This window comes from Condylura cristata, unplaced genomic scaffold, assembly GCF_000260355.1.
Source record: "Condylura cristata isolate star-nosed mole 26May11 unplaced genomic scaffold, ConCri1.0 scaffold00042, whole genome shotgun sequence".
In the NCBI taxonomy this organism is placed as follows: Eukaryota; Metazoa; Chordata; class Mammalia; order Eulipotyphla; family Talpidae; genus Condylura; species Condylura cristata.
In genome coordinates this window covers 4,023,638-4,031,870 of record NW_004567143.1, presented here as the reverse complement: position 1 = coordinate 4,031,870, position 8,233 = coordinate 4,023,638, and the positions used below count along the sequence as shown (strand labels likewise).

General features: G+C 68.7%; 1 protein-coding gene across 1 annotated transcript in view; it reads right to left on the bottom strand.

Moving 5' to 3' along the window:
- REPIN1 (replication initiator 1) overlaps positions 1-8,233 on the bottom strand; it is a gene marked incomplete at its 3' end in the record, with an annotated part of 27,592 nt that overhangs the window by 12,340 nt on the left and 7,019 nt on the right. The gene's annotated exons all lie outside the window — the stretch shown is intronic.

The following is an 8,233-nucleotide window of genomic DNA, read 5'->3' as shown; positions in this document are numbered from 1 at the left end:
TCGGTGCCCTGTCCACCACACGGCTTCTGCAGACCTGAGTGGCTGTGCTGAGAGTCGTGACGAGGCGGCCGGACGGCGAGGGGCTCACGCACACTGGAGCCGAGGGGACAGGGTGCAGCAAGGCCACCAGCAGGAGCGGGACGAGCGGGGGGAGGGCAGGGCCGCAGCACGCGGGGGGCCTCTGGTGCTGACCAGGGAGCGTCTGCGGGCGCAGGAGGGCGCTGGCGGGGAGGGTCAGTCTGGGTGGGGTCCAGTGAGACACCTATGCCTATAGTTACAAATAGAAACAGAAAAAAAAAAATAGAAACAGAGCCCCAGATGGAGTGTCACACCCGATGAGAAACTGTCACCGCGGACGACACTAAACTGCAGTGTGCAGAGAATCCAGACAAGTTGCCAGATATAAAGACACCACGTGGTCAGGCGGAGATCTTCAGCAATCAGGTTTTTTGGGGGGGGCTCCCTAGGGGCGCAGGGGTTAAGTCTCAACACGCTGAAGCTGCCCACAGCCACTGCTGCAGGAGTGCGATCCCCGCCAGGGAGGGGCCCCAGGGCGCGCAGACCCCTCCCGTCTCCCCGCTGCTCCCCTCAGCAGTGTGCTTCCTCTATCTGCCTGTTCTGCCCCCCACTTTGTCTCTGGTGAGTCCTCTCACCCCCCACCGCTGGCCTGTACCCCAGTTCTCATGGGCATAAATAAATAAATCTTTAACACAAGACAAGAGGCCAGTTCTCAGGATGCCAGCAGCGTGGCCAGCAGAAAGAGCCCTTCCCAGCCTGGCCAGCAGGCGGCAGCGGAGCCGCACTGGGCCGCTGCAGCAGGGGGCATGCGTCCCGCGCCCGGCGCCTCAGAGGGTGCCCGAGGAAGGGGACCCCATCTCCACGTGACTGAAGCTCCAGCTGCCAAGTTTACCTGGGATACAAGTGTCTGGAGCCATCTGCCCGAGGTTTTCCTGAAGGCCAGGGCCGATGTCCCCGGCTCCCCCTCTGCAGGGGGCAGGCGGCCTCCGGACTGTGCGCCCAGCCACCGGGCCCGGAGCCGGCTGCGCCCCTTCTCCCTCACGCTGCCCGCCCTGGGCCCCCCCCAGGCCACAATGGCTGTCCAGGAGGGCGGCTCTGGGGCCCACGGTGTGGGGGGGGGCGCTGGGGCGCTGGGCCATGGGCAGGGCTCGTGAGTCCCTAGCCCTGACCATCTGCTGCCCGCCAAGAGTAGGCGGCCCCCAGCCACGCTGGGCTGTGGATGTGGGGGACGAGGGGCGCCCCGGCCTGCTCCAGCCCTCGCCCCTTTGGTCAGGCCGCGCCCGTCACTGGGCCCCTCCCGGCCCCCCACCCCGCCCGCCTCCTGGGGGAAGACTGGCTAAACGGGGGGTGGGGGTGTGGGGCGCCCGTGCTCCCAGACCCCTCCCTGTGGCGCTTTCCCACGGCCGCGGCCGAGACGGGTTTGGGCAGCTGCACGCGCACCTGCCGGGAGATAGCGGGGAGCAGTTCTCATTCGTGAGAAGGAACCTGAGGCCGCTGGCAGCGCCCCAAGTCTGGGGGGCTGGGTGACACAGCTGACCGGGTCTCCTAACTCCAGACCCCACGCGCTCGGTGCCCACGGCTGTCCGGCGCCACCCCGAGGACCAGGAGCCCCAGGGCACGCCTGGCTCGCCGCCACTGAGCACCCCATCGCAGGTCTCCACGTCAGGGTCTCCTCAGCGCCCCCCGGCCGGCCCTCCGACCCCGCTGGGGCTCAGCCGCGGGTCCCCCCCGCCGGCCGCTCCAGAGCGGGGGCCTTGCCTCACGCCCGGGGGCCGGGAGGTGGCCGTCCGCTGACAGGACCCGACACGCAGGCACACGCCCGGCCCTACCATCTCCCCGCTCCCCGCCTGACCCGAGGGCTCCCAGAGACCCCCTGAGCCCCGTGCCCTGTCCCAGACCCCCTCCAGCTGACTGGGTGGGGCGAGGGGGTCTCGGCAGAGAAGACACGGGGTCGCCTTCTCTGCCCCCGAGGCACAGGGCTCCCCCTAAAGGCCAGGCGAACCTCGGCCGGTCAGTCTGGCCGGTCAGTCTGGCCGTTCACAGGCCTCCTCGGGAGCCTGGGAGGCGGCGCTCCGGGACAGCAACATTGAGGGGGACAGGCTCTGCAGGTCTGGGGAGGGGACCCCAAATTCTAACTTGCAAACCCTGCTCCCCGCTAAAGACAGGAGGAGTGTGCTTTCCTGGGGCGGCGCTCAGCAGACAGGGAGGTCCCAGGTGCCGGGCAGGTCCAGGGATACTGGCAGTGGCCACGCCCACGTCCAGGGGCCAAGGCCAGCTGGGGGCCCCTGGGAGCACCAGTGGGTCCCCACCAGCTCTTGACACCTCCCGGAGTGCAACCACACTCCCGCGTTTATTCAATTCCGTCACACCCACCTTCTGTGTCTCCACTCCGTGGGGGATTTTCTGAGTCAGCTTCTGTTTCCCCTACAGTTGTTGCTGTCTGGGGGACACAAGGGAGGCCAGGACAGGCCACTTGGGTCCGGGGGGCCATGCCCTCCCTCCCGCGGACGCTGAGACCAGGCCTCGGGGGCACTCTGGCCAAGTGGGGGTTCAACATCACCCAGAGATGCTCAGAGGGCTGGCAAAGAGGGGGCCACCTCAATGTGGGAGACAGACGGGGAAGGCGGGGGTGGAGGGGTGCAGGCGACGGCCAGGACAGGGCCCGCCCACCTGTGTGCTCAGCTGCGTCTGCAAGGTGGGCTGGGGTCACCCTGAGGCGAACCCCAACAGGGCCCACGGTCAGCCAGGACACAAGCCCGCCTCTCCGCCTGCTGCGCCCCTCCCGCCCAGCACCTGCCCCACGCCGACGCCGACGCGGGAGCGGCCCAGGCCCTGCAGACAGCCCGCCCGGAGCACGGGCACCGAGGAGCTGCTCTGCCCCCACCGTGCCCACGGTGCCCACACCGAGTCTCAGGGCCACCGGGTCCTCGCAGGCCCTGACCCCAACCTCCAGGGTCCCCTCCTGGCGAGCAGACACCGCGGCCGGGCCTCAGGACAGGGCCTCCCTCCCCGCAGCTGCCCCCCCCCCCCCCCCGGGGGTCAGGCTGGGCCCGCCCGGAGCCTCTCTTCGGGGGCCTGCGGCTGCCATGACGACGGCCCACACAAAGCGGGGATTGTGGCGGGCGGCAGGTGGCGAGGGCGGGCGGGGAAAGGTAACAAAGGAGCTTTGGTCCTGGCAGAACTTGGGCGGGTGGGGGCAGACCCGAGAGCAGGCCAGCCAGGCCAGGCGCCCACATCCTCCCAGAGTCAGGCCTGGGGCGCCCCCAGGAGCCGCGCCCCTCCACCTCGGGCCGGGAGGAAGAAGTGCGGGGGGCAGCTCACTCTGTGGCCAGGGCCCTCCCGCAGGGCAGGCGCCAGAGGGGCGGCAGCCCCCAACCCAGCCCGGCCTGCCCAGCCGTGGGCTCCCCAGGGCCACACCAAGCACTGGCCAGCTGCCACCCCCTCTAGCGGCACCCCAGGAAGCCACGGGCATGAGCAGTCTCCCCAGAGGCCGCTCTGCGCCGGCTGCACCGCACAGGTCCACCGCCCGCTTCCGGGGCCGCCTGCTTTCCCTCAGCCACTGCCGCGCCAGCCCTCGGGGCGCATCCCACCCCCGGGCAACCCGCCCCAGTCCCTGCCCCACCGCTGCCCAGCTGCTCCCACCCCACCGGCCTGCTCTCAGCCCCATTTCCTCATTGCGCCGGACCTCCCGCGCCCGGCTACCCACATCTGGCCGCCCCACGCCAGGCCGCCCCCCGCCAGGCCGCCCCACGCCCCACCTCGGGGCACGGTCTCCTCTCCCAACTGACCGGCCCCGGGAGCTCACCCCGGCCTCGGTGGCTGCAGCTCAAGGCCACGCGGGCGGCCGTGGGCCAGGCGCTCCCCCGGGCCTGAGACGCTGTTCAGATGTACGCAGAGCAGGCGCGGAACGCACTGGCAAGGGGGGCGAGCGGCACATCAGGGCACCCCGGACATTTTCAAGCTCACACAGTCCCCCTGAGTGGGGGCGCTGGGGCTGCGGGCCTGACGGCACCCCCGAAATGCAGGGGTGGCAACTCCGCAAGGAGCAGTGAGTCAGAGGGGCTCCCCCACGGGCTCCTCGCCCGTCCTTCCTGGCACAATATGGGGCCAGCGGGAGTCCTCTGCCTGGGGAACTGACCACAGAGATGCCCGGTCACAGCAGTAAGAGGCCAGGGCACCGGGACGATCGGGTCTCACGGCCACGTGACCGAAGCGCAAAGGTGCACACGGAACCGCTCCCGCGGGCAGCGTGTCCAGCTGCAGGCCACCGCGACCCTTGGAGACCCCCCACACACACACAGCCGCTGCCCAGGGCCCATGGGGGCCAGACAGATGGCCGGGGCGGCCTGCTGGGGGGCTGTGGGGAGCGGGGAGGGCGGCGGGTGCCCTGGCTGCGGGCGGGCTGGAGCCCCGGGAGCGGGACTAAGCCCACCCAGCAAGTCCGGTGGCCAGAGGCCTCCAGCCCAGGCCTGCAGGGCTGAGCTGGCTGCCCTGCAGAGTGGGGCCCCCAGAGCTGCCCCCTCCCAGCCAGCCACCCCCTCCTGGAGCCCCAGTCCAGCCGCAGGCCTGTCACGCTGTCCCCAGGGAGAGGGGTGCAGCGCTGGGGCTCAGGTTTCCGGTGGCTGGGGGACCCAGTTCCGCGGGTTTGTGGGAGCTTCCGTGGGAGCGCGGGAGGCCAGGCTGCAGCCGCCACCGTTCTGGGCCTCCAAACGACAGCGCCTTTCCGCTCCCATCAGCAGGGGCCTAGCGAGCACCCCCACACCTCTGAGACACACGCGGCCTCCAGACGCCCCCACCCCACTTCCGACCATCTGTCTCGCGGTGGCTCCTGAGCCATATGAGCCCCCGGCCACTCTGGTGACCCAAGTGAGGGGCCTCTCAGGAGGCCAAGGGGTGGACGGTTGACTGCCAGGGCTACCTCAGGCCTGTGGCTGCAGAGCACGGAGCCTGGACACTCAGCCCTGGGGAGGAGGGCACGGAGCTGGGGTCCTCCCAGCCGGCTGAGAGCTCCTGGGGGACAGGATCTGAGAGTGCCCGGAAGGGAGGGGAGCGGGGGGCTGGACCCTTGGAAGCTTCTGGTGGCCTCCCAGGCCAGAAGGTGCACCTGTGGCCTCGCACCCTAACTGTGTCATGAGACGGGGGCTTCCCCAGGATGGAGCCCCCAGCCAGCAGGGCCCCGGGGCAGCCTTTGAAGACCCAAGGCCTGCGGACAGCCTGGGCCCGTGGACAGCCCTCCGCCTGCAAACAGCCCCCCGCCCCAGACACCCCCAGTGCACACGTGCTCTCATCCGAGGGTGGCCAAGGAGGCCAGCGGCAGGCCCTGCGCCCACCCACACGCTGTGCCCACCCAGGGCCAGCAAGCCCAGGCCTTGCCCAGCCGGGGGAGGGGAGCCCCCACCCCACAGCCCAGCGCCAGGCACCCACCCGGGCTCTCCGGCCCGGCAGGCCTCACCCCACCCCTCAGCCTTCTTCCCCCCACCGCCCACTCTCCAGCTTCCCGACCTCACTCGGCTCATCAGCGCCAGGTGGAGGGCAGGTGGCACCGCCCCCCCTGGCCATGCTCCATGCCCTGTCCTTCCCCCACCCAGCATCTGCCAACCCCAGTCTCTGCGCCAGCTGAGAGGCAGGCTGCCCCTCCCCCGCCGGGAGGCTGCAGTGGGAGACCCGGGGCCTCCCCGGCTCCCAGGGCAGCCAAGTTCTCCCAGACGAGGCAATTTCTACCCAGGGCCTCAGTTTCCCCATCTGCAAATGGAAATCATAGTCCTGTGTAGAGAACTGTTCCATAAAACAGGGGACAAAAATGTGAGGAGGGACCCCAAAAACAGGCACAAGGCGCAGAGAGATTCGCAGGTCACGGCTGCCGACCCCTCCGTCCCCTCCTGGTGAGAACTGCCCTCAGCAGGCAGCCCAGTCTCTGCTCCAACTGGCTTCACCAGCGCCGCCCACCCTGTCCCGCCCACCCTGTCCCGTCAGCACTCCAGGCCACTCCCTGCGGCGACTCCCGCCAGGACTTCCCTCCACCGGCCAAACACAAGCACCCACCTTTAGAGGAGAGAGCAGCCGTCACATTCCTGCACCCCAAGTTCAAGACTCAGGCACCTGCAGGGCATGGGGACCTCCCCCGTGTGGCTAACTCTGCAGGACCTCAAGTGCACCTGTCCGCCCTGGCTAGTGTTGAGCCTGGGGGAGCACACTCCCCAGTGAGGCCCTCAAACAAGCCGGCAGAGCACGTGCACTCGGTCCTGCAAACAGCTTCAGCCCACTGCTTTGTTCATGTAGAAGCTCCAAGAAGCCCCAGGCCCGGTGCCAACATGCACCCCACTCCCTGCGTCAGCACATTTCCTGTTTTTCCCTGCACCTACAGACCCTACATCTACCCATGGGCAGTCCCAATAAACAGACTCCGACTCCAGACCCCAGGCTCCTGCTTCATTCTCTCGCGTCTCCGAGTGTCCTACATTCGGGCGAAGGTAGTGGTCAGCGCACCCCTGAGAGGGTTAGCAACACCCCTGGGGTGAGGCCATCGCAGACAGCCTTGGGAGAGCGGTCGCGAAAAAATCGAGGCCGGGGTGACCCCTGCCTCGGGCGTGCCACACCCCCAACCTGTTCCTCCCGCCAGGCGACCTTCTCCGCTTGGACGCCTCAGCAGGGGGACAGGTACAGGATGGACCACTCCACCAAGCCCCGCACTTCCGGGGGCCACTCGCCCTTCCAGGGGCACAGACGTCTTGGTCAGGCTCTTAAAGCCCCGCCACCTTGGCTGCCACAAAGCACGGACCTCCTCACAGTCACGTGGGGCACCCGTGCAGTCTGAACACGGGGGTCCACCTGCAGCCTCGCCCGACCTCCCTCTCCCCAGCAAGGTGCCGGCTGTCCGGCCACGCGCCCACCGCCCGCTCCCAGAGCAATGTTCCTGCAGATGGAGGCTGCTGTCATCTCTTTGCTTGGCACGTCCAGTGGGTCCCCAAGACTTCCAGGTTCAGCTGAAAGCCCTGAGCAAGCCGTGTCAAACCTGGCCTCTGCTCACCCCCCACCCCCACCCCAGCACACCCCATTGTCCCGAGACGCACGCCCCCACCTCACGGCCTTTCCACACCTGCACGCCTAGCACCCGCCTCGGCCACTGTCACCCACTGTCCTGCCCAGCCCGGCCCCGGCAGGAAGGCTTCGGGGACCACGGGGCTCAGCTCGGCCCCCTCTGTGCACCCACCCCAGCCGGCACCGTCTCTCCACCGTCTAACAACCGTCTGTCTCCACCGCAACACGACAATGCTCGGAAGACAGGGAGGGTTTCTCTCCCCACCTGCGCATGCCGTAACCATTCATGAAAACTTGTAATAAGGGGACAATTAAGGCCAGGGCACATCAAAAGCCCAGAATCACGGGACCTTAGAGCTGAAAGGAGACTCACGCCCGCTCAGTATCTTCACTTTACAGATGAAGACCCGTGCTCGAAAGGCAGAGCCTAGTGGGGCCTGGCACCCCTCAGCCTCTGGGGTCTGCCCACACGCCCTGACCACGGCAAGCCACAGCGGGCTCCATCCTGCCCCAGGGGCTGGCGAGGCGGCATCTCTGCACCCTCCACGACAGGGGGCTGGTGCCCAGCCCTGGCCCGGGGCAGGCCTTGGCTCTTGCGCCCACTTCCTGGAGTGAAACTTTCCAGGGGGTCCCAGCACTACACATTTCCAACTTCTGTGGGGCTCCCCCTTACTGTTCTCACGCCGCATTTCTCCCCACTCGCTTCATCATTTATTAAGCACCTACGACGTGTCACTGCTGCAGCACCGGGCTCCCTGCCTTCCAGAAGCCCGGTCCTTCGGGGTGCACTGGCGCTGGCGGAAGCGCGCCCCGGGGGCCTCGGGAGCCCCTCGCCCCCTCCCCGGTCCCTCGCCAGCCCTCCTGCAGCTCTCGCCCCGCCTGCAGCCCCTCCCCGCGCACACCCGGTCCTCTGCCCCGTGGGGTGTGGGGAGTAGGGAAAGCTGGGGGCCGGGGCGCAGGGGGCTCAGGGGACCCCGAGGCCGCGGAGGCCGCCTGCAGCCCGAGACTGGGTGGAGGCAGGCGGAGAGGGCCGGGCGCTGGTCCCACGGATCGGCCCGTCCCTCCGCACGCCCCTCCCCGCCCGGATCCAGAGGGACTCAGGGGGAGGGGACGGGGATAAATACCTTGACTTTGAGGCTAAGGTTAACGGGAACTGCCACCCCGGGGCGACTTGGGC